This window comes from Mastacembelus armatus, chromosome 16, assembly GCF_900324485.2.
Source record: "Mastacembelus armatus chromosome 16, fMasArm1.2, whole genome shotgun sequence".
Taxonomy (NCBI): domain Eukaryota; kingdom Metazoa; phylum Chordata; class Actinopteri; order Synbranchiformes; family Mastacembelidae; genus Mastacembelus; species Mastacembelus armatus.
In genome coordinates this window covers 11,898,119-11,924,484 of record NC_046648.1, presented here as the reverse complement: position 1 = coordinate 11,924,484, position 26,366 = coordinate 11,898,119, and positions in this window count along the sequence as shown.

Here is a 26,366-nt window from a genome sequence, read left to right as displayed (position 1 = left end):
ACCTCCTGTTCAAGTCCCCTTGTGTCACGTTGTGTCTGCTTGAATGGACCATTGCCATTTTGTGAGTTAAGTTGTCAGATCAGACAGCATGTGTACAAAAGAGATCTCTAGGCTTTGTGGCCTGTTTCCACCTACTTGATTGAGCTACACTGGGGCTACTATAAACCTGCAGTCCTTGAGGGCCACTGTCCTACTTGTTGCCCTATCCCCTGCCCTATAGGGCAGGGAATATCACACTGATCACACCTGATCCTGATTACCTGGATCAGGTGTGTTCAGCCAATCAGAAACTGAAGGGCAGGGACGACAATGACGTGGAGTACTGAGGACTGAGGGAGAGGAAGAAGCTGGACAAGGTCATCCATCTCTGTCCTGGGCTGTCTCTGGACTCAGTGAGGGAGGTGGGGGACAGAAGGGTCCTGGCTAAACTAACATCTATGCTGGACCATAAGTCTCTACACCTCAGACTTCTGCTACCTCCAGAAGTTCTCTGATGACTCTTCAATCATTGGATGCATCAATAATGATAACGATGAGGAATACAGACACTTGATAAAAAGCTTTGTTGATTGGTGTAACAACAACTGTCTAAAGCTCAATATTAAGAAAACCAGAGAACTGGTGGTGGACTTTAGGAGGAGCAGGAAGACCCCAGTCCCTGTCTCCATCCTTGGAGACGAAGTAGAGATTGTGGACTCCTACAAATACCTTGGAGTCCACATTAACAACAAACTGGACTGGTCAAACAATACAGATGCACTCTTCAAGAAAGGATAGAGCCGACTGTTCTTCCTCAGGAGACTCTGTTCTTTTGGTGTGTGCAACAAGCTACTGAAGACGTTCTATCAGTCTGTAGTAGCGAGTGCACTATTCTTTGCAGTTGTGTGCTGGGGAGGTGGCATCAAGGCTGGTGAGGCCAACAGACTAAACAAGTTGATCAGGAAGGCAAAATCTGTTGTTGGACTGGAACTGGACAGTCTGGAGGCTGTGGCAGAGAGGAGGATGTGGAAAAAATCAACTCCATACTGGACAATCCTGCCCACCCACTTCATGAGGAATTGTGGCGAATGGGAAGTTCATTCAGCCACAGACTAATTCCTCTAAAGCCAAGACTGAGAGATTCAGGAAGTCTTTTGTGTCCACGGCCATAAGACTCTATAATTCCATAATATAAACAATAACACACCCACACACACACACACACACGCCACATACACACGCACGCATACACATACATACACACAGACACACACACACAAACCCATCAAAATAAATAATTAACTTACTTTACTTTTCTACATACAAGTTAATTGCTTTATTACTTTATTAATTAATATAATTTAAATAATATTAAATTTAATAACTTTAAATGAGAATAACTGCTGTAACAATTTAATTTCCCCTTGGGGATTAATATCAATATTAATAATTAAGATCTTCTTCTTCTTCTTCTTCTTCTTCTTTCTGTGTGTAGTTTGCATGTTCTCCCCATGTTTGTGTGGGTTTACTCCACGTACTCTGGTTTCCTCCCACAGTCCAAAAACATGCATGTCAGGTTGATTGATGACTCTAAATTTCCCATAGGAGTGAGTGTGAGTGTGTGTGGTTGTTTGTCTCTGTGTGTCTATATGTGGCCCTGTAATGGACTGGTGACCTGTCCAGGGTGTACCCCTGCCTTCCACCAGAAAGACAGCTGGGATAGGCTCCAGCATATCCCTGTGACCCTGGTTAAGGAATAAGCGGGTATATGGATAATGGATGGATGGCTTCCTTTACCATTGCCTTCCTTTTAAGCTGTAGCAGTTTTTTGGCCATTCAGGGGTGTGAATAAGTTTTATTACAGGGAACTGTAACATCAGAGCATTACCATTTTTGGAAACAACATTAGGAGTTCTAATAAAATTTTAAAAAATTCCACTGTGTGAGTTTTTGTTCATGCTACATTTGTTTAGATTAACTAACATTATGACAGCTGAGATAATGTTAGGCGGGGTTTTTTTCAGTAGATATCAACAAAAAAGTACTTTTTGGGTATGAAATATCTTGATCCTCAGTTTCTATTATTATTGATACAGTTGAACACGAAATTCTTTTTTAAAGCACAGGTTGAAGACTTTAGATATGTTATTCAGCATTTCATGACACAAACCAGGTCAAACTACCCACTGTGGCTTCACACTATGTGCTAGAAATTTCTACAGCTGTTCAAGGATTGTTTAATTGCCAGATGTCAGCTCTGTCAATGACTATCCTCTCTCTTAATGTATCTGCAAAGTTCTTCACATCTAGGGGCATTAATCTAATCACTCTAATCTGGAACAGGATTAGCAAGGTGATCGGTTGTTTAAAGGAGCACCCTGGGGATACTTAGGTTAGTATCTATCAGATTTAAAAAGTAAAGTTGTTTATCAGTCTGAATTTCTTTCATCTGAGATCTGCAGTTTCAGTCTCTCACTATGATACTTTATTTCCATGCTATGCTTATCTTTATGACAGTTTTTCTAATTTATATGGGGGAAACTCTATCAAAGGCTACAGCCAACATATACAATATTGTCAAAACAGAATGATGTAAAATATGTTGCAAATATGTCCCAGAAACCTTGTGGCTATCTTAGAAGCATAATATATTTTTTTAACAACTTGGTCTATAGATTGTTACTGCTAAAGCTAAAGATTTGCTTGAAAAAAATGCTTGAAAGTCAGTGCCTCTAGCCTGTAGAGTTTCAAAACATAGTGCAACTGTCCCCTTCATTTCCTTCAATCTCTGCAGGGATTAAAGAGAAAAATTTGGAAGATGGACATGTTGCAGCTCCAGCACAAGCCAGGGTTCAGTAAAGAACAGACAGTCTAGCTCATGGGCAACATTAAGGTCATTAATATTCTTATGACCTTGTCTAGGGGAAGAGGAAGTAACACATGAGCCAGATGTAAAATGACCAACGGGATACATTTATTTTAACATTACACACTAAACTAACAAGGACTGGGTTTTGAACATAACATAAATGGGTACCAAACAACAGGCAGTTACACTCTTAAAAGATGTCAAACTTAAAGCGTTCCCCAAAAGGGGGAAGTTCCTTAAGTAAACCAAAAGAACTCCGAAAGAAAAGATATTTAAAGCCAGCCTACAGAAACTAAGACAGAACTCAAGGAGATCTATCTGGATAAACAAAAGAACAAGGTAGGCCAAAACAAACAATTCACGAGCCAAGCTAAGTCCAATAAGAGTCCACAATAAAGTTTTCCTTGTGTCCACCAACTTAAGGTTTAAACAAACCTATTACAAAAGCACAAGTATAACTACCAGTTCGAGCTTTCTTACAAAACAGTTAATCAGTTAAGTCACTGCGTGTATTTAACAAGTGCAAACGAGGACAGCATGGCAGACTGCTCACATCAAATCACAGCTGCCCCGAATGGTGGAAATGAGACCTCTTTTAAAAGGCCCACTCTTGATGAAGTCACTTGATTTTGATTGGAGTGCCAAGCCGAGATGAGTGTTAGACTAATCAGGAAACGTAATGGATCATGTCGACTAAGAGGCTGGAAGAAGGAACTCCAAGGGTAGGTTGAAGGTTGTGACATACCAGTCAGCTTCAGTTCAGGGCGGGATGTTGAAGAAACATGCAGGGCCAATCACAAACGAGCATCTGGTGCAGTTGATTTGGATTTTCACACACAAGGCAGCAGGTGAGAGAACGAGAGGAAGAAAAAGAAAAACAAGGCCAGGGGCCATAACACCTCCCTCCTTAAAAAAAAATAGACATAATACGGGCTTATCTTATACTAGTCAAAGTACACCCCCCTTCTTTTTGTTTTTTTGTTGTTTTTTTTTTTGTACGTATGTGAAAGGTATAAGAGAATACGATAATTACAATAGTGCCATACTCACTCTCTGGACAAGGCATCAGCAACGTTTTCATTTCCCTTTTTGTGCCATAATTCCAAGGGATAGTCTTGGACTAGGAGTACCCATCTCATGAGCCTCTGGTTGTGGTTATACATGCGCTGGAGAAATACTAAAGGGTTATGATCAGTGTGAACAATGGTAGGATGTGAACTAGACCGTAGATAAACTTCAAAGTGTTGAAGTGCAAGAAGCAATGACAAAGTCTCTTTTTCAATGGTTGAATAGTTCAACTGGTGAGTGTTGAACTTACGTGAGAAGTAACAGATGGGATGGTCAATTCCATCAGAATCTTTCTGTAACAGGACAGCATCTGCACCAACTGCACTTGCATCGACTTCTAGTTTGAACGCTTTGCGGAAATCAGGAGTCAACACTGGTACGTGACACAACATGGACTGCATAGCTTCAAAGGCGGTTTGACAATCATTAGTCCAAATGTAATCAACCTTGGGACTTAGGAGTGAGGTTAACAGCTGAACAACAATTGAGAAATTTCGGCAAAAATTACGATAGTAACCAGTCATGCCTAGAAATCGCCTTAACGAGTGTCTGGTTTTAGGTATGGGAAAATCAATGATAGATAGCTTTTATCTTAGCATCTAAGGGACGTACTTCTCTTTGTCCTAAAATTCTGCCCAAGTAGGTGACCGTAGATTTGGCAAATTCGCATTTGGCTAGATTTATGGTTAGGTTTAATTACTGCAGTCTTAAAGGCCTGTGGTACGAATGAATTTTATCTCTAATAGTTATGATTTTATTTGTAAAGAAACTCATGAAGTCATCACTGCTGAGAACTACGGGAACACTGGGCTCAACAGAGCTGTGACTTTTTGTCAGCCTGGCTACAGTGCTGAAAAGCAACCTGGGATTGTTCTTACTTTTCTCTATTAGTGATGAATAGTGTAAGCACATTCGCTTATTGGAAATTCAAAAGAGCTTGTACAAGAACCCTTTCTTGGTCAGAAAATCGCAGTCTGCAAGCAGTTAGCTGCAACCAACCTCGCAAGAAAGAGATGCAGAACAAAGGAAAGCATTATACTTTACATTGACATTATATAGACAGCTAGGAGTCACATCTTATTGGTTGACTACAGATGGGGGACTTGACTTAGACTTGACTCACCCTTCGTTGGTGCGCGGGCCAGTCCCGGCCCCTCAGCACTTGGTCATTCAATCTTCAGGCGGCAGCATCCGGTAAGTAAATGTAAACCGCGGTTTTCTATCTGCAGAGGCCTTCACCTTCTCTATCCACTCTGTATGTCTCTTCACACCTTGGAGATAGTGCTTTTAACCTTTCTCCTTACTGGCGTTCTAGACCTGCACAACTCATTGCAACAATGTATGCATAATTAATACCAATACTCCAGCTAAGTGTGATGCTGTGCTGAGAACAAAACATATTTTCCCTAACAATAGTATGCAGTTCTGGCTTTACGGAGAGCTTTTTTTTATATGTTAATAGGCTAGATAAAATTCCTCAAAATTTCTGGAACGCCACTTCCTTTCTAGTCTTCATGAAGCCTGCTTTAAGGTACGAATATGTAAACTGTCCCATGGAGCTAATCTCCTCTGATTCACTAAAATGTTATTCAGAGGGGCCAACAAGCGTTTCACGAAGTGAGGCTACAGCACTGTCAACAACATGATCAATTTGGTAGGGAGTAGGATTGAGGCAGCTGCCCTCCCTCTAACATACCCTGAGCTCGGTTGCTCCACACCTGCTAATGGTGCTAGGCTAGCTGGCTTTTGTTCAAAGATGTGGAGCCGCGCTTCCAAATCAGTGATCCTTGCCTCTAAAGCTAGCAGGACCTTACACTTATTAAACTGGTGAGTAACTAAAGATCTTCAGAGAAGGGTTGATGAGTCTCTAGTGTCTCTAACGAGAACAGACAAATGACTGAGTGAGGGAGACGCCCTTATCTGTGGTGGAAAGTCCAGGTGCAGGTGAGGGGAATTGGTAATCAGTACTCAGGGGATCTGTAATATAATAATCTGTAATGGCTGAGGGGATCCGTGACACAGGAAGGGGGTCAACACTTTTTCACACCACTGTATATGTAAATTTTGAGGGGTTTTGGCTGCTTATAAACTTTGTGTAAGTTTGACAATATAGCCCAGTGTTTAAAACCTGCATGATACGTCTTCGACATGCATGTGATGTAACAAAGCTTCGTTTGGAAGGGTCATGTGATTTTTGGCATGGTAATGTGAGGGCTCAAAACATCCTCCTGTGATGCTTCTGCTTTGAAAGATCAGTATAGTATTGAGAGATTTGCTTAAAGTGTAACATCACTACTGAACTGTAAACTGCAACATAAGTTTGAATTGTAACTGCTGACTTTAGGTGAGTTTGATCACAGGGACTGGGTTGTCATCAAATATTTGGCAAATGAGTCAGGCTTGAGGCCTACTAACTCTGATAGCACTGGTGGTAGTCCTGTGATAGCATTAACAGCACCAGAATGGATTTGACAATGAGTGTGGGGTGCACGCAAGCGGAAGCTACAGAATAATACAAAAAATATACACTGCACCCAAAACAAGTGTTTCATTCTACCTCCGGTCAATTACTCACCCTCTTCATAAGGATGCTGGCTCTTCACTGAATCTTCGCCAGTTCATCCCTTTACCTCATGAGGTAGTGAAGTATACTCGACCTCCTGTCCTCGTACGTTTGCAAATTCGACACTTACCTGTTTTTAGGTGTCTCAGGTCTCCGGACGAGTGGCTGTTCCGAGCAGTGTGTACTGCCCCGCACCTTCCTGAGCGGAGTTTGCCTGGTGGATCCAATGATTTTTCATTGCTTTTTTGTGGAATAAATCCCTTAGTTTGCCGAATCCTGCACTTGGGTCCTTTTTCTTTCATTATCTTAACATTTACTAATTTTTACGGAAGTAGAAATGGTGTAACCCTGGGTATGACTGTATAGGGTGTCCATTGGAAAACTCACCCATTCTTCAGTACATTGCATTGTGTATTGTTACACTGCAAATGTTTCAATGGCACCTGTCAAGGGGTTTGATATATTAGGGAGCAATAGCATCTCCACAGGAGCAGGTCTTATGTGGTTGTTCCCATTATGCAGTGGTACCAACCAAAAGTGGTCCAGGGAAGCACAACTGGTGAACCAGTGACAGATTTAACAGCTGCTAAAAATAATGTCTCAATTATCAGAAAAAACACTGATTCTTGTAGTTATATTACGTCAAAAATATTTGATGTTAAATATGAAATACCTCAGGGCTCTGTTCTTCGCCCTCTACTTTTCTGAACTCTTTGCCAAATTATATGTAGACATGAAATTCATTTCCATTGCTGTATGTTTCTTTTTAAAACAGATGTCACCTTTCAAATTATTAAGTTAGATGCCTGCTTGTCCGCTATGAAATGCTGGATAATGATTACCTGCTCCTAAAATCAGATAAAACTGGGATGCAGATCATCTGCTTGGCCTGTACATCTGTTTGAAATAATTCATCCAATTCATCCATTTGTGTATTCCAAACTTTATTGTTAAAATGTTTTGTTTTAAGGCCTGCCAAGTGCTAGTACTAAAATTCCTCATATTGACTAGAATGTTACAGCTAGAATATAGGAACTACATACAGGAATATTCGACTATATTACACAAATTTTCACTTCCTTTCATTTTCACTAAATCTTCCTATTACCACCTGAAAAACATTGCTAGAATAAAAGGTTTTCTGTCTAAACAAGATGCAGAAAAACTTGTTCACGCATTTATCTTCAGTAGGTTAGATTATTGTAATGGCTTGTTCACAGGTCTTAGCAAAAAGTCAATCAGGCAGCTGCAGCTAATCCAGAATGCTGCTGCCAGAGTCCTTACAAACACCAAGAAACTGGACTATATCACACCAGTTCTTAGATCACTACACTGGCTTCCCGTTAGTCAAAGGATAGATTTTAAAATCTTACTGCTAGTTTATAAAGCACTAAATGGTTGTGGACCAAAACATATTCAAAATATATTAGTTCCCTATGAGTTCCCTGTCCCTATGACCCCTCAGGTCATCTGGGACAGGTCTATTGTGTGTTCCCAGAACCAGAACCAAACAAAGTGAAGCAGCATTCAGTTACTATGCTCCTCACTTGTGGAACAAACTTCATGAACACCTGAGGTCTGCTCAAACTGTCAGCTCATTCAAATCAGGACTGAAAACACTGTTGTTTACTGCTGCCTTCGAATAATTGCTCATCTTTGTTTTCTTAATGTGCTTTTATCATTTTATTTTAAGTTACTTTATTTGATTTTAATTTAATTTATGTTAAATGTCTTTGTTTTTAAATGCTCTTTTCAATGCTTTTAATGTAATTATATGCCTTGTAAAGCACTTTGAATTGCGTAGTGTATGAAAGGTGCTATACAAATAAATTTGCCTTTGCCTTTGCCTTTTGCCTTTGCCTTCCCTGTCTCCCTACTAATGGTCAGATCAGTTTCTTTTAATGATATACAAACTCCTTAAATGGGCATTCCCTTCCAAACATGTTCATAAAAGATCTCCTTATAACCTTATATTCCAACCCTTCCAACTTATTTAATACAAGGCTCCTGTCTGCCCCAAGACTGAAAAAGAAGTCTACAGGCTGCAGGGCCTTTTCTGGTCATGCTCCCTTTCTCTAGAATAACCTCCTTACCGACATCAGACGGTAGCGACATCTGACTCTGTAGAGGCCTTAAATCAATGTATCCTGTAACTGTTAATGGCTTATTTTTTAACCACTTCCGTTACATGTACCATTTCCTGCCAGAAAGTTGGTCTCAGTGTTAGTGAATTTCATTAACACCATTCAAATGAGCCGTTCCCTCCAGTGGTTTGGTGATTTTAGAAAGGTTTGATCTCGTCTCGTTTTCATTACTCTCTGAGGTGGTGCAACAGATGGTCTTTTGTTCTCTTGATGTTTTGCCAGCTAGGTTAATAAAGAATACTGTTATTTTAATAGGAGGTTACCTCCTTTCCTTTTTTAACAGCCATTTAAAATTAGAGATTATTCTGGCAGCATTTAAACAAGCAATTGTCACTCCATTACTTAATGGATCAATGTGTGATATTTAGAATGATCTATTAGCAGAAATGGAATATAGTGTTCATAGATATGTTGTCATTAGTGTGTTACATAGAGTGCGGATCTCCAGTTCTTGGAGGCAGCTGTGTTATACTTCCAATGTTTCTACAGTAGCCCATAAATGACAAACAAAACATTGAAGTTAAACAGGGAATTATGTTTTGTTTTAAAGGTGATGACCACAATATCCTCTCTCAAACGTAGAAACAAGGGGGGCAGCTGCTCAGAGGGTTGCATTGTGCAATCTCACCACAAGATGCTGCTAAATCTTTCACATTTTAGACATTGCACTTTTAACAAACCAAATTTTGTTCATATTGATTTACCAGATTTTAGAACTATTTCTCATATACCTTTTATTAGTCCTTCTTGGAGAATACAGTGTATAAGCACTTTCGGTTGAATTTTCATGTTCTACATTCACCCAATTTTGGAATCTGCCTCATGAAGGTAATAATGTCATGAATCACACAGTTTGCTCTATAGTCTGAGGCATCTCTCTCTCTCTCTGGCTAAATAAGAGTTACACTGCTTTTTGGGTTCATTATATCATCAACACACAATAAATAACAATTGCACTGCTTATTGGGTCCAACAATCCCTGACAAAACAAACTGACAAGCATGGATCCAGCAGTTGCACAAGCGTTACAACAAGCCATCGCTCACCAGGGGGTGCTATTGGACCAACAAGATTCAACAGCTAGCAGAACAACAGAGCGAACAAATTACCCATTTAACACAAACTGTTACTTCATCTTCTTCTCCGCAGGCAGTCTCAGCATCCTCCTCCCAGGAGTTCCAAGGCCCAAATCCAGACCCTTTTTCAGGAGACCCAGATTCCCTCTGTGTCTTCCTACTGCAATGTTCATTTATATTCATTCAGCAACCAGTATTGTACAGCTTAGGTTTTTACAAAGTCTCTTTTACCATTGGCCTTTTAAGAAATAGAGCTCTCAATTGGGCAGAAGTCTATCTTAGTTGTCATTGTATTTCGGAGATGTCTCATGGGTATTTTCATGCAGGACCAAAGAGTTTTTAATCATCTGTTCTGACGATAACGAACAAAGCCAGTTGCAGAATGACATACAGTTTCAGATTATGCAATAAATTTCTGCATCACCTCACATCATCAGAACTATGATATTGGGAACCGAGAGAGTTGCTATTGGTTAAAATGACCCTGGAAGGGGCCTTTGTATTTTCCCAATCTCCTCCATGATTCCCAGTCTCCAATCAGGAATCTGGAAATCTGCAGTTCATGTGTCAGCAGTCATCTCTGAATTCTCTGGGTCCGCGTTATGACTGCCTTTTCTCTCACACCACCTCACCTGTCTGTGTCGATTAGTAGTCCAGCTTCTTCGACAAAAGATCCCACATTGGTTCCTGGGTTCTGATCCAAGTTTTCCCTGGTTCTCCAAGTGTCCTGTGATCACAGTATCACACTCCAAGTTTCTCCAAGTTTCTCCTGTGTCATAGTACTGGTCAGCTTGCCATCAAAGAGTAATTATTAAAAAATACTTGATATTAATGATATTAATTCATAAAGCAAGACATTATTATTTATAACACCCTTAAAACATAAAAGAATCCCAAATCCCAAAGAACAATCCAAATAAAAATAATTTGTTTACAGTTAGGTCTATGTAACAAGGAATCATATGTAAACTTCAACAAATTAATAGGTCAAATTAAATACATACCGACATACAGACTATACAGGTTTTAAAAGTAAAATAACTATTAGGCCAAAATTATGACTTTTTGCATGCCTTTTTGTGCAACACACAGATGGATTGAAAATTAAAGAATTCTGTATTCATTGTCTAATCTCCTTAAGTAAAATAAAAGGATGAATTTTTTTTACCGTTCTTTTGAGATCTATTTCAAGAACACCAAGAAGTCTAAGACTTCAGACTTGTATATTATATACTATTATTTATAATAGTATATAATATATAAATTAGAACACAGTGGATGAACAGTCACAAAAGAGTGTGCACATACAAAACTGTGTCTAATTGATTCTAGGTTCATAGTGCAGCCCATTGTGCAGGACAACAAGCCCATAAAGAACCCATTATAGCTCATGAAGAGCTATCTTCAGAAGCAGGAAGAACCAGGAATCCTGGGGCAGATGGTCTGAGCCCCACAGAGCCCTGATCTCAGCAGTGTGGACTCAGTCTTAGATCACATAAGAGACAGAAGCACTGGGACAGCCTGGATCTACAGAAGAACTGCAACAGCTTCTTCAAAGTGCTGCAAAGTACTAGGAGAAACAGTGTGCAGGCCAAACAAAAGAGAACTGCTACTGGTTTAAGGGCAAAGGGGAGTGTTGTACATACTGATTAGATTTAGGTTTGGTTCCCTTTACTGCCCTTTGTATTAAGTTAATTGATACATTCAATTCAATTCAATTCAATTCAATTCAATTTTATTTGTATAGCGCCAAATCACAATACAAATCATCTCAAGGCACTTTACAAAAACTAAAACTAAAAACCCAACAATTCCCTTATGAGCAAGCACTTGGCGACAGTGGAGAGGAAAAAACTCTCTTTAACGGAAGAAAAAAAACCTCCAGCAGAACCGGGCTCAGTTTGGGCGGCCATCTGCCTCGACCGGTTGGGGTGAGTGGATAGAGCAGAGAGAAAAGAACAGCAACAATAAACAACAAATAGACACTGCAAGTTGGTGGGGCCAGTAACTGCACATCAGCGATAAACAGCTCCAGGACCAGGGACACCTGCAGAAGGTACAGAGAGAGAGAGAGAGAGAGAGAGGGAGGGAGAGAGCACAAACTAGGGGAGAGAGAGAGCACAAGGTTAGTAACATTCAATGGTGGAATATACATGAGGTGGGAGAGAATGGGGGGGGGGGTTAGGGTAGGGGAGCTCAGTGCACCGATGGTCCGCGGGCAGTCTAGGCCTATAGCAGCATAACTAACTAAGGGATGGTTCAGGGTTGCCTGAAGCCAGCCCTAACTATATGCTTTGTCAAAGAGGAAGGTTTTAAGTCTAGCCTTAAAAGTACAGAGAGTGTCTGCCTCCTGAACCCAGGCTGAGAGCTGGTTCCACAGGAGAGGAGCTTGATAGCTAAAGGCTCTGCCTCCCATTCTGCTTTTGAGAACTCTGGGAACCACAAGTAGGCCTGCACTCTGAGAGCGAAGTGCTCTATTGGGATAATATGGTACTATGAGGTCTTTAAGGTATGAAGGAGCTTGATTATGAAGGGATTTGTATGTGAGAAGAAGGATTTTAAATTCTATTCTATATTTTACAGGGAGCCAATGAAGAGAAGCCAATATAGGAGAAATATGATCTCTCTTGCTAGTTCCTGTCAGGACTCTGGCTGCGGCATTCTGGATTAATTGGAGGCTTTTTATTAAGATATTAGGACATCCAGATAGTAATGAGTTACAGTAATCTAGCCTTGAGGAAACAAATGCATGGACTAGTTTTTCTGCATCATTTTGAGACAGGATGTTCCTAATTTTGGAAATGTTGCGCAGGTGAAAGAATGCAGTTCTAGAAATTGGTTTTATGTGTGAGTTAAAGGACATGTCCTGGTCAAAAATAACTCCAAGGTTTTTTACAGTAGTGCTGGAGGCCAGGGCTATGCCATCTAGAGTAGCTATAATTTTAGAAAAGTTATTTCTGAGATTTTTAGGCCCAAATATAATGACTTCTGTTTTCTCCGAGTTTAAAAGTAAAAAGTTACTGGTCATCCAGGCCTTTATGTCAGTTAGACAGGCTTGAAGTCTGGTTAACTGGTTTGTGTTAACAGGTTTAATAGATAGATATAACTGAGTGTCATCCGCATAGCAGTGGTAATTAATAGAGTGCTTCCTAATGATATATCCTAAAGGAAGCATGTACAGGGTGAACAGAATCGGTCCTAGCACAGAACCTTGTGGAACTCCATAACTAACTTTTGTTCGTGTGGAAGGTTCAACATGGACATGAACAAACTGGAATCTGTCCGATAAATAGGATTGGAACCACTTTAACGCTGTTCCTCTGATACCAATCACATGCTCCAGTCTCTGTAATAAGATGTTGTGGTCAATGGTGTCGAATGCTGCACTAAGGTCTAGGAGGACAAGTATCGAAACAAGTCCATTATCTGAGGCTAAGAGAAGATCGTTGGTAACTTTCAACAGTGCTGTTTCTGTACTATGATGTGCTCTAAATCCTGATTGGAAATCTTCAAATAGTTCATTCCTGTGTAAGTGGTCTGATAGCTGCTTAGCAACAGCTTTTTCTAGGATTTTAGAAATAAATGGCAGGTTGGATATTGGTCTATAATTAGCCAAGACTCCTGGATCAAGACTAGGCTTTTTGAGTAAAGGTTTGATTACTGCAGTCTTAAAGGCCTGTGGTACGTAGCCTGATACTAGAGATAAATTTACCAAGTCCAATAAAGATGAGTTCATTAATGGCAGGGTGCCTTTAAGCAGTCTAGTCGGGATGGGGTCCAAGAGACACGTTGATGATTTTGATGAAGCAACTACTGATGTAAATTCAGAGAGATCTATAGGAGAGAAGCAGTCTAAACATAACTGAGGTCCTACAGATGATTCAAGAGCTACTGTAGTAAAAGATTCATTTATTGCAGGTATAGGAAGCATCTGCTGAATTTTATCTCTAATAGTTGTGATTTTATTTGTAAAGAAACTCATAAATTCATCACTGCTGAGAGCTAAGGGAACACTGGGCTCAACGGAGCTGTGACTTTTTGTCAGCCTGGCTACAGTGCTGAAAAGAAACCTGGGATTGTTCTTATTTTCCTCTATTGGTGATGAATAGTATGCAGTTCTGGCTTTACGGAGAGCTTTTTTATATGTTAGTAGACTGTTTTTCCAGGCTAGAAAAATTTCCTCTAAGTTTGTGGAACGCCACTTCCTTTCCAGCCTTCGTGATGCCTGCTTTAAGGTACGAACATGTAAATTATACCATGGGGCTAGTCTTCTCTGAATCACTAACTTCTTTTTCAGAGGGGCTACAGAATCAAGCGTTTCACGCAGTGAGGTTACAGCGCTGTCAACAACATGATCAATTTGGTAGGGAGTAGGATTAAGGCAGCTGCCCTCCACTATGTTTATACTTGGCATAGATGCAAATAAAGATGGAATCATTTTCTTAAATTTATTAACAGCGTTGTCGGATAAACATCTGCTGTAGTGGAATTTTCTTCCAGACGCTGCATGATCCATCATTTTAAATTCGAAAGTTATTAAAGAATGATCTGACAAAACAGGATTTGGGGGAAAAATTATTAGATGTTCAATTTCGATGCCATAGGTCAGAACAAGATCAAGGGTGTGATTAAAACAGTGGGTGGGTTTATTAACGTTTTGAATGAAACCAATTGAATCTAATATAGAATTAAATGCAATGCTGAGGCTGTTATTTTCAACATCTACATGAATGTTAAAATCTCCCACTATAATCACTTTATCTGATCTAAGCACTAAATCAGACAGGAAGTCAGGGAATTCAGTTAAAAACTCTGAGTAAGGAACAGGTGGACGGTACAAAATGACAAGTAGAACTGGTTTTTGTGTTTTCCAGTTTGTATGTGAGAGACTAAGAGTGAGGCTCTCAAATGAGTTATAACTGTTCTGAGGATGAAAGTTTAATAATAAGTTTGACTGGAAGATTGCAGCTACTCCTCCACCTCGACCTGTGCTTCGAGGAACATGATAATTTTTATGACTGAGGGGGGTTGATTCATTCAGACTGACATATTCATCCTGCTGTAACCAGGTTTCAGTAAGATAAAGTAGGCCAATTTGGTGATCAGTTATCAAATCATTTTCTAACAGAGATTTAGAAGAAAGGGACCTAATATTTAATAATCCACATTTGACAGTTCTGTTTTTCTGTTCAATAAGAGGAGTGGTCTTAATTTTTATTAAGTTTTTATGAATAACTCCTCTTCTGTTAACTTCTGATTTGTTTGATTTATATGTTCGAGGGGCAGACACAGTCTCTATGTGGTTTAAAGGGGGCGGCGGCTCTAAGGAAACTGCAGAGAAGCGTTTTAGACTGAGTCTCTGAATCCCGGTCCCCACCCTAGTCTTCTCTGAATCACTAACTTCTTTTTCAGAGGTGCTACAGAATCAAGCGTTTCACGCAGTGAGGTTACAGAGTACACAGTAACAGAACCTTACACTTAATACAGGTATCATCCAAGTGGGATGGATGCCATCTCTCGCTATCAGACCGGGATTCCCCAGAAAGTGGCCCAATTGTCTATGAAGCCCACATCGTTTGCTGGACACCACCTAGACAGCCAGCGACGGAACGACGACATGCGGCTAAACATGTCATCGCTGGTCAGATTGGGGAGGGGTCCAGAGAAAACTACGGAGTCCGACATTAATTTAGCAAAGTTACACACCGACTCAACATTAATTTTAGTGACCTCCGATTGGCGTAATCGGGTGTCATTGCTGCCGACGTGAATAACAATTTTCCCATATTTACGATTAGCCTTAGCCAGCAGCTTCAGATTTGACTCGATGTCGCCCGCTCTGGCCCCAGGAATACATTTGACTATGGTCGCTGGTGTCTCTAGCTTCACGTTCCTGACTATGGAATCGCCAATTATCAGAGTCGGTTTCTCAGCGGGTGTGTCGCTGAGCGGGGAAAATCTATTAGAAACATGAACAGGCAGGTGATGAGCCGTGGGCTTCTGCTTAGGAGTATGTTTCCTTCGGACCGTCACCCAGGCTAATTCTCCGGGCTGCTCCGGAGCTGCCCTTGGACCGCTAACAGACCCTGAGCTCGGTGGCTCCACACCAGCTAACGGGGCTAGGCTAGCTGGCTTTTGTTCGAAGGTGCGGAGCCGCGCTTCCAAATCAGTGATCCTCGCCTCCAAGGCTAACAGAACCTTACACTTAATACAGGTATCATTATCGCTAAAGGAGGCAGAGGAATAACTAAACATGTGCCACACCGAGCAAGAAAGAGAGAGAGAGGGAGAGGCCATGTTAGCAAGCTAACTAGCTAGCTAAGCTAACCGGTAGGCCAACGAGCGCTAAGTCAGGAAATAGCAACAAACACCGGTCAAAACAGAAAGGTACCCGACCAGCACCGGAATGCAGCAGCCAGTGAACCGTTCAAAGTCTAGCCGGTTCCCAGGTGTGCCAAACCACAGCTAGTCTGCCGCCAGTCTGCAGACGAACCACACAACACACACAACACGACACGCCTGCAAGACAAACGTGATTCGCACAAAAGTGTTCAGCTACTCACCTCAGCACCTCAACAATTTATGAAATGAAAACAGTTTATGCAATTTATAATAAAAGCCCAAAACATTTGTACAGTATTGCACAATTAAGCATGGAAACATTACAATAATCTAAAAATAACTTGTTCTAATACTGATATTTAACCATTTCTCAAACTTATGTTAGGTCTGAGAAGTATTATTCAAGTTTACATGCCCCCAAAAAACAAGTCATTCTGTAGGTGGTTTGTGGTGGATGATCCTTGTCAACTTTATACACAAGCAACTAACAGACGTCTTCTTAGAACATCAGATAACTGATATTATTATGCTAAAAAGGTATTTCATGTCACCTTTAATGCTCAAATAGTTTTCTTCTAAGTGACAGCTGGAGAGCACTTTAAGGTTCCCTCATGGGTCCATGCAATATTAACATTGTCTTAGTAAGCAAAGGAACACATGAAAAATACAACTGTCACCACCTCAACAGTCCTGTGGAATTTACAGACAAGTCAGAGAGGCAGTGTCCACTGCTTGAAACTGAAATATGAGGGACTCTACAGCTAAATTTATGCAGTATACAGTAAGTGAGATCCAAGTAAAGCATGGTGCGGACTGATTGATCCAAATCAGAACAAGTGACCTGCTGTGCTCAAAGTGAGCGGCTGAACTTATATTAACCAGCAGGAAGTGAGATTGATACACCATGAGAAACTGCAGTTCCAGACTCCTATAATCATAAACAGATCATCTATCTGTGCACAAAGGACAGGCTTTGTGAGCATAGATAGAGAACAGACACCTCATCAAAAGGGACAGTCACCACTGTTTTACAACAGCAGTAAATCCCATTATCACATTCCTTTGTACTTTCACCAGCTAAACGTGTTTTGCTAGATATGAAGTGAAACTTATGTAACTGTGTACTCATTTTTCTTGTTTTATTTCCCTGTCCCAACAGGTTGTTATTTGTGTGTTTGACCCAGATTAATCCAACTGCATACTGAAAATATTTGCACAATTGTTAGAGACTTGACAACGAAGACACTACACCTCAAACACTCCCTTTCCTGTTATATGTCTATATCTACTCTGTTTGTTTCCATGCACTATCTGCCATTCCTGTACTTTTTTCTTGCTCATACAGGTCTACAAAGCTCATAAGCTGCAACAGAAAGCCTTTGCCACACCTCAATTGCTCCATTATCAATTGTCACTCACTATTCCAATTAATGTCAAATAAATTAAATACAATAAATAAAATAAATACAATTGCACAAAAAAAATCAACGATTTGTAATCATCCATCCATCCATCCATAATCAAACAATAATTGAATAATTCTTGCAGTTGTAGACAATATTTTTAGATTGAAAAAAAAACTTATAGCTGAACACTGCAAAAGAAAGAATATCCTCATAATTCTACAAATTGGAGTTTGGGTTGTTTTTCCATAACCAGATTTAGCACATGTTGAAATATGTTAAAATTGTTTGTTTCTATTATTAATTATTACTATAATCTGCTTCACAGTAATAAAATGACATTTCATGACATATTGCTTCATATTCAGGTTACACAAAATACACTGAAGCATAAAACAGATTTTGATAATTAGTTTGTTTTTTGAATCCTAAATTGAAAATATGTGCTGTGTTTCAGCACTCAATATTACATTTGATACAAGTGCTCACTAATCACTTAATAGTGATTTTGTGTCAAAAAAAGTCGAGAGCCACTGGTTTGCAGGCTTTGTGCATGAATCAAATTAAACATCCTAGTTAGTCTCAAGGAAAAATTATGGTGACTCACTACCCACAAGGATCCAACCACCTGCTGAAATGGCAACTGTGGTGATGGGGCGTGATTACGGCAAGGCTGCAGTGGGAGTGGTGGGGCAGCGGACGGAGGATCAGAGGCTGAATTAGGGACAGGTGTAGGGGATGATTAATCACCGGCGCCTCTTGATATAGGAGTTGGAGAAAGAGATGGGAAAAGAGCAAGAGCCAGCCCCAAGGAGAGCTGGAGAATCTGAGTACTGACGAAATAAATAAAAAAAGGTTAAAATCTGCACCAACGGTTTCTGTGTGATTAAGTGGTGCTGTACAACAGGGAGCCAGGAGGGCTACAACAACTTATGGCATATACATTGTTTTTACTGTAATGTTCTTGGCATAATCCAGACTTTATTATTAAAAATATGGTGAAGATTTTGAAGTTTGAAGAAGTAAAAGTCCTCTCACTAGTTACCCTACCCCGCCCTGCTCCAACCTACATTGATGGATCTGTTGAAGCATGCTGGGGACCTTACAGTTTGTTTGAAATAAATGCAAGAATGAATGTGTTTTCAGCAACCAGTTGGCCATCGTTTTGCTAAAAACCCTGACATTATCATGGTTAATTAAATTGAAATTTTGCCTGCTCTACCCTAACACAACTTCCATAACTCCAGTGTAACCAAAAAAGATAATGATTGTTTTCCATCTTTCCTTTGCTTGTCATTCATTGGTGGTTAACCTCTAATTGTAACTTTATTGTGTCATCACTCCAATGTAGCATTTATTTCTTCCTTTGTTGCTGTATTGTGTGGGCGTGACTGTTGCTGCCACACCATGCCATTAGGCAGGCTGCATCATAGGTGACTATTGTAATTTCCCCCCTACAGAACCTCTCTGTTTGCACTCTCCAACACTCAGCAGTATAAAATTGCAGTTGGAACACAAATGATATGATGTGACTACTGATGCCTCACTGTTTCCCTCAAACAGGACTCCCCTGCTGTTTTGCTGAAATGGTCTGAGATGGTCACAATTTTCCACTCCAATCTCCAGGCTGCAGACATATGTACTGATGTTTAAACAAAGTTCCTGCATGTGTATTAGTCTAATATCAATAAGCCATTAATATTTTAATTTCTATTAGCTTCCTTGCTAATGGATGGATGACAAATTGTGGAGGAAATGTACAGGAGATTAACTCAGTTTTGCTGGATTGCTTTATGGGCCAAAACCAAAGCACACCAGCCTATATATGGAGAAGGAAACGAAATGTCAGAATACATGACAATATTGGAAAGTGTGAGACAAGGCAGAATCTGGGACTCTTGTGTAAAAACAATAGGTTCCGATAAGCAGTTCTAGTTTGGATCTGGTTCCAAGTTGAGAAAATACCTAGATTAAAAAAAACTGCATCATTCATTTTGCCCTCAGTTATTGCCAAGTCCATTGGGCATGTAAAACATTTGTGATTTAGTTAATTTACATTCACTGTATGATGACATAAATTCAATTTTATTTATTGAACATTATTTTGACTTTTGTTTTTACTTTTGCTTCTATGGGGCCTGTGGCCACAGAGCTGCCACAAACACCTAAACACAGTAAAACAATAGAAGAGTGTTAAAATATGTAATAATCATATATAATAACCAGGCTAAGTATGTGACTCTGTTAATAGTTAGGGCCCTGCACATGCTAAGCAGATACTGAGTCAGATACTGATAGGAATTCTCTAGTCAATTGATTATCATGAGAGCAGACATCGATATTAAGATAACTACAAATCACAAATCAAATCAAAACAGCAATTAGGAATTTTGAGAACTCAATTGATAAAATGTTAGTTTTAGGAGGCTGGAAAATCAAGGTAATCAGAACAGGACATCAAAACTGACCCATGCTAACTGAGGCTCAAAACTGGCGAGACCACCACAGCCCATGTTTTGAGGTGTATTATATAATAGACATTTGGATGGAAGCAGCTCATAAGTCATATATCAAATTTTAAGCCAAGTCTCCATTTGTCTGTGAAGATTCTCAGTCACCCTGGTGAAGTTATCTAGAGGTTGAGTCATCGCGACTTTATTTCTAGTTTTTAGGTTGAAACGTTTCAATTCAATTTTATTTGTATGGCGCCAAATCACAACACAAATCATCTCAAGGCACTTTACAAAAACTAAAACTAAAAACCCAACAAATCCCTTATGAGCAAGCACTTGGCAACAGTGGAGAGGAAAAACTTTAACGGAAGAAAAAACCTCCAGCAGAACCGGGCTCAGTTTGGGTGGCCATCTGCCTCGACCGGTTGGAGTGAGTGGATAGAGCAGAGAGAAAAGAACAGCAACAATAAACAACAAATAGACACTGCAGATATGTGGGGCCAGTAACTGCACATCAACGATATACAGCTCCAGGACCAGGGACACCTTCAGAAGGTACAGAGACCGGTAGGTTCAGGTAGTCTTGTAGTTTAGTAAGTGAGAATAGTAGTTTAGTGATCCATTGGATAAGGTGTTGTAGAACCTGCTGCCAGTGGGGATGAAGGACCTCCTGTATCGTTCAGTCCTTCAGCACAGTGAGGTAAGTTATCCACTGCAGCTGCTTCTTTGCCCAATCAGGATGTTGTGAATATGCATATACAAAACATACATTTAACATACAAATTTTGTTCATCAGTGATCTGGTATTGATAAACTATCGTAATAAGCCCAGTATCCTTGGAAATCAAAGGACAACAGGTTACAGCAGACAAAATCCCTTCCATAACCCTGGTTGAGGATTCTTGATAAATGCCTGTATGGAGGAACAGGCAATGTGTGAAGAGCCACTGTAGCCATCTGTAGCTATGATCCAGTGCACGTTTTGAGAGGGAGTGGCTTACCAATGCTGGAAACTCCATATCAACTTGTGCTAGTGAGTGTTATACTGCATGTTCTTTGTAACATTTTATCTCCTGTTGAGCTTGTTTTATGTGAATACCTAGGGCCTCATTTATAAATGTGCCATATGTACTAAACAGAGCCTGAAATTGGCTTACATCCCTTTCCGCGCACAGTTTGTGATCTATAAAATGCAAACTCTACAGGAGTATGTAAGCACCTGTATGTAAACTCTGACCCATGTATATGCTCATTGTGAAGACAAAGGGAATTGGTGACGCAGATGGAGAGGTGATGAACTGAAGTCAGATAGTAGAAATCACATGTGAGAGGAACAATTGTAAGCATTGAAACCTCACACACATTTAATTTCACTCCATATCATACATTAGATCCACATAGTAATGAAGATTAAATCCAGAAGTGTTATCCATCCATCCATCCATCTTCTATACCCGCTTTTTCCTGTTCAGGGTCACGGGGATCCGCTGGAGCCTATCCCAGCTCTCTCTCGGGTGGAAGGCAGGGGTACACCCTGGACAGGTCACCAGTCTGTCGCAGGGCCACATATAGACACCAGAAGTGTTATTTTGATCAAAACTGGTTCTATATATTTAATCTCACAGTCACATTGTCCGCTGTGGGAATGTAGGAGAAGAAGATGACCAAAGTTTCTGCCAGAAAGTGATAACAGTCCATGACAGTGTGAACAGCCAGTTATAATGGAGGCACAGTTTTTCTCACATACACAATCAAATTATAATATCAGAGGCTGGTAGTCAAAGGTATGTCTTGTAAAACTGTACTTTTGAGAAGATTGTAATGAAATAATCATAGTTGTCAAAGGAACCAGCACTTTAGTGTGCATTCTTCAACTGCAGCTCCTAGATGTTGTTTCACAAACAGGATAGTCTGTTTTGGACTGATTATATGCAGGGTTTCACTGTGACAGATGTCGATTTGTTTCTGCTGTAGTTTTTTTGTTAAGTAGGTTCTGTGCATTTACACAGCCAGCTTCAGAAGTTTATCAGTTTAAGTACTTGTAAAAAAAACCCAGTATAACTGGTAAAATACAGTATTTTCCTTGTCAAAAAAGTAATTATGGCTATGTCGATACTGAAAAGAATGAAAAGTGGCAGTCATTGTTCGGCACAACATGAGCATGGAATACAGGCTATCCTCAAACTATTGTTACTTAACTGCAGAACACAGTATAAATAACTCTAAATGTTGTCCTTATATATTCTTGTTATAAGCCTTAATTCTAATGCTGTTTCAAACAAAGCCAGTATGAAAATACTTGTGTTCACCTGTTACTTTCTACTTCAATTTGTTAAAGCAGTAAAAAATGTAGTGTACCTTTAGAAAGGACCAGTTTTTCTTAAGTCCTGCCACTGTCTGCTCTGTCCCACTGACATTTGACAGCTGCAACATGTTTCTACTAGCACTGGATGTTTTTATTTGTGATCCCACTGCTGTGGCCACCAAATAATGTCCTTTTCTACACTAATTTCTCCTACAAGTGTCTTTATCTCAGTGTCTGAAAAGTTGTGTTTCTTTGTTCTTTTCTCAGCATTGCCATGACTCACCAAAACAAAAGAACACCTGGATACCAGGCAAATTAATATGCAGGTCAGCCTTCATGAGGAGCTTTGCATTGACTATTCATGGTTAAAAATCAGCATGTACAGGAGGGGGGATGAGGCTGACTAATGTGTGCTCATTTGGTTTTAGCATTATTTATTATTCAAATTATACAGCATTTTGTGTTGGATGTGGAAAATGACAATCACTCCTAACCTTAGTATGATGACAAACTCACACTCCTTCTACTAGTAATTATTAGAAAACATACTGCAGGAGCTCACGCACAGGTGAAGAAGAAGAAAGCTATAAAGTCAGTAATTGCTAAGATCTATTTATGGGATCCTGTGGTAAAAACTGTGTAAAGTGGCACATAGATGCACTAAATAAGTTATATGTAGGATGAGTACACATACTACTGTTGTTTGCTAAATATTTAATTGATTCTACCTTCTACTTTCTTACTTATTTGCTAACTCAAATTTTGTACAGATGATTCACATTAAAAGTCTAGCAGAAAATGGGAATAAGCGTCTGTGCTTCAGTAACACATTTAAAAGCACTCAACAGTACAAGGGAGTCATGCATGAAAAGTGCCTTTCTGTTGAAAACAAACTGCAGAGCACTGTGTCAGAGATTGTGTCATTGTGCTCAGTTTATCAAGCCAACAGGTTACCATAAAAGCTCTGATAGGTTTGGATTAACAGCAATTAAAAATGATATTACCAAAACTATTCCCTAAAAAAGGAATAAGTGTAATGCATCAAACTTTCGTTTCAAACTATGGCCATGTTCTCCCTGCGTTTTATTTACTTAACCTAACCAACATATTTTAATACCTAAATATAACCAAATGTTTTAATGCCTAAATATAACAGAATGGTTGTCGTGCTTAAACTTAAGGATGTAAGTTACGTAATGTATGTAATGACGACAGTGAAGATCAATGGGATAAAAACGACCTACAGAACCTACCAGTAGTTAAAGTCAAACCGCTAGTAGTGTAGTGTAGTGTAGTAATTACAGTAAGTAAGAACACCCCTCATAGCCTATGTAGTAGAACAGCAGAATACTAAATTTAACCAACCGCCCAAAAAAAAAAAAAAAAAAAACAACAAACAAACGAACCAAAAAAAAGTACTATAAATACAGCTTTCCTAAATACTGCTGAGGGAAATTGGTACATTGTCCCAAACTCATTTCTAAATGCTTCACACTGTGAAAGGATTTATTTTGAATTTCACAGTTGCCATCACACCTAAATGATTCTGATGTAAGAGAGCTTTTAATAATTCTTGGCATTGATTTCTGAGGCAGCTTTGATTCATAACCTAATGTTTTGAGGGAATGACAATTCATTTGCAGAGCTGATTGATGTCAGGAAAACTCATTTTGCACCAAGGGAAAAAGGAAACATCTCTGACATATCCAATGGCAACCTACATTTTCCACTGGTTTATAATCCAATTAGCAGAGGAGCATTTATAGAAGCTTTAAGTACATGGATAAATTCATTGTATTGGATGATGGAAGATCTAATGCTAGAGAAAATGACAACAAAAAAATATAACAAATTTTTCCTTCAACACCTTTACAGCCATGTTTCACTGCTCATATTTCCATATACTTACAGTTAGGAAGTCACTAACAAAAAAGGCACACTGAAAAAGCTAGATGAGTTGCAGGAAAGGGAACTGTAATGAAGTTTTGAGATCACTGGACACATGCTAGTTAGTCTGCCCACATCTCACACACACACATCACACACTGAGTGCTGCCAGCTGTCCGCACGTGTGGAGGACTAACAGGTGGGCAAGTCCTATTAATTGTGAATGAGACATGGCTCAGCAGCCTTGCACCTACTGCTGAGCTCAACAGAATCAAAAGGCACTTAGCTGTACTATAGTGAAAAGTTGAGGAATGCTTAAATGCAAATAACTTCAAGAATCCTATCATATATGAATAATAATAGTAGTATATTAATAATAATAATATATTATATTATAAGGCCATAGGAGTGAGTGTGGATAATATATTATAAATTAATAACTATATTAATAATAATTCAGCTACTCTTCCAGTATACTGTATCAAACAATGTATAAAAAATGAACAGCCGGTTTATACCACTTTTATTATTACTGCCTAATTTTCTGCACCTAATATCTACTCTTCAGTACTCTGAGATACACTCCATTTTTAATTTGAAAACATGACACACTCAAATTTTTTATAGCCATTGTTAACGTTTTAAAATGATACATAACATAGACATGCTTACCTACCCTTTACCTTATCCAAAATGTTTTATTTGTTTGCACTTACAGTGGGTACGGAAAGTATTCAGACCCCAGGATATCTCTGTACTTGGCCGCATTCATCTTTCCTTCAATTGCAACCAGTCGTCCTGTCCCTGCAGCTGAAAAACACCCCCACAACATGATGCTCCCACCACCATGTTTCACTGTAGGGATTGTATTGGGCAGGTGATGAGCAGTGCCTGGTTTTCTCCACACATACCGCTTAGAATTAACGCCAAAAAGTTCAATCTTGGTCTCATCAGACCAGAGAATCTTATTTCTCATAGTCTGGGAGTCCTTCATGTGTTTTTTGGCAAACTCTATGCAGGCTTTCATGTGTCTTGCACTGAGGAGAGGCTTCCATCGGGCCACTCTGCCATAAAGCCCCGACTGGTGGAGGGCTGCAGTGATAGTTGACTTTGTGGAACTTTCTCCCATCTCCCTACTGCATCTCTGGAGCTCAGCCACAGTGATCTTTGGGTTCTTCTTTACCTCTCTCACCAAGGCTCTTCTCCCACGATTGCTCAGTTTGGCTGGACGGCCAGGTCTAGGAAGAGTTCTGGTTGTCCCAAACTTTTTCCATTTGAGGATTATGGAGGCCACTGTGCTCTTAGGAACCATGAGTGCTGCAGAAATTCTTTTGTAACCTTGGCCAGATCTGTGCCTTGCCACAATTCTGTCTCTGAGCTCCTTGGGCCGTTCCTTCGACCTCATGATTCTCATTTGCTCTGACATACACTGTGAGCTGTAAGGTCTTATATAGACAGGTGTGTGCCTTTCCTAATCAAGTCCAATCAGTTTAATTAAACACAGCTGGACTCCAATGAAGGAGCAGAACCATCTCAAGGAGGATCAGAAGAAATGGACAGCATGTGAGTTAAATATGAGTGTCACTGCAAAGGGTCTGAATACTTATGACCATGTGATATTTCAGTTTTTCTTTTTTAATAAATTTGCAAAAATTTCTACATTTCTGTTTTTTTCTGTCAAGATGGGGTGCTGAGTGTACATTAATGAGAAATAAAATGAACTTTTTTGATTTTGGCAAATGGCTGCAATGACACAAAGAGTGAAAAATTTAAAGGGGTCTGAATACTTTCCGTACCCACTGTATAAATTTCTTTGTGTGTGTTTTCATTTGTATATTTACTTCAGGCTTCCTGTTTGTGACTGATATAATTCATCTTTTTTCCTTCTCTACTTCGGACTCAAAAATGTTTTTATTTGTCATCTGTTGTGAATTTAAAAAACTGAAGTTGAAGAAGTGTTAATAGTTGGTATGATGTGGTTTCCATGGAAAGAATCATCTGTTGCCAATGTGAACATGAATGACATTTAAGTGTAATTCAGCTAAACCAAATAAAGCAGCTAATTAGAATATGAGATGCATGGAAGTGTAATGTGTGAGCATTTCACACTGTGGCTATAGGCATTATTAGAAGCAGCCGGACAGATGTGCCAGTTCTGAAAACATGACACTGTAGGTGTGTACATCAATAAGCAGCTTCTAAAATATAATTTATTTGAGACTTACATATGAATATTTTATCCAAAGCTCTGGCTCTTATCTGTGTATGTAGAGAGAT